Raw genomic sequence first — 1527 nt, 5'->3', positions numbered from 1 at the left:
CAAACATTAGTTATACACTTATTGTGTATTGAGGTGTGTATTACTAATTCTCGAAATCCATGGCATTAGTAATGCAATGGATCTAATGTGTGCATTAATATGCTTAAAGACCCTATTACCCCTTAAAAAAAATTTGCATCCTTTCCAACATATATATTGAGGGTATTATGTAAAAAAAAAATAAAAAAATTAGGTAATTCATATTTTTTATAATACATCTAACCAAACACTGCATAAGAAAAATACAAGCATAAGTAATACAAGCATAACTAACACAAGCATTACTAATACACCATATTTTACATTATTTTTATATACTCTACCAAACGACCCATTAGTGTTAAAGGATTTACGTTCCTTCAATATAACTAAATCAGTTATAACAAGTATGGTATACATACGTATTCCAAAACTAAATAAAAGCGGTTTGATGCATAAAGTATCTCATGTTAGCAGGATTTAAGAAAGGACTGCACCTCAAGAAGTGTGATATAGACAATCTAAACTAATACAAGTATTAATGATTACCTAATTTCAGTACTCGAATCAATGAGATATAGGTAAACATCTAACAAAATATCCCAAAACTAATGTATCAAATTAAATTATGAAAATAAAGAAATTAAAGATCCCTTCCAATGACATTTTTCCACGACTCTTATAGTAAGTTTGCTATCAAATTAGTCTGTGGCCCTCTTATAGTTGGTCCATTACATGTTATGGACACATCATGTCAAAAATGGACACCCTAAAAATTGATTCTTTTATTGGTAACTCAACCAAAAGTAAGTATATGATGGCTAAAGCTATACTTCCATAAGTCCATAAGAGAATGTGGCCACAAAATTCTTTAGAGTAATGGATGGCAATATAATTATGGACACACAAGGGCCTACTCCCTTATCGTATATCACATGCATGGATTGAAAAGAAAAAAGTTGGTGGCCATATCGATTGAACTTGTGCCATGAAATCAAATCACTTTTGATCAGATCGGAGTCGGAATTTAAAGTTTATTGATTTGAAATTTTAGTTTTTCTTGAGTTATTGGATTTCGAAACAATAATTTAGATATATTAGTAAGATAAACCATGTTATTAGATTCTGCTGAATTCGTTTCTAACGACTCTAGCTCAGCCCGGAATATATAATATCAGAATTACTGAAGTTTAGGACTTTAGGTTCTACGAAATTTGTTTCCAACACTCTAGCTCCACCTCGTGAAGATATATTATATAGACATTAGTTAGGTGTACACGCATGATTTTGAGTAAAGATATGTGGTTCCACTTCAAATAATGTGGCTTTGAAGCACACAAGATGGCATCGGGACGGAGTTACAATTTTGCTTACAGATTTGACACAATTTAATAATTTTAGCTCAAATCTTACAATATTTATATTTAAAGATCCGCTTGATAAGTATAAATAATTTATTCAAAATCTAATAACTTGTCTTTTCTAAAATTCTAAACCACTAAACTCTTCATATCCAAAAAAAAGGAGAAAAGGAAACCAACTAGGCTA

This window comes from Capsicum annuum, chromosome 12 (assembly GCF_002878395.1).
Source record: "Capsicum annuum cultivar UCD-10X-F1 chromosome 12, UCD10Xv1.1, whole genome shotgun sequence".
Taxonomy (NCBI): domain Eukaryota; kingdom Viridiplantae; phylum Streptophyta; class Magnoliopsida; order Solanales; family Solanaceae; genus Capsicum; species Capsicum annuum.
This window is presented reverse-complemented; position numbering follows the sequence as displayed.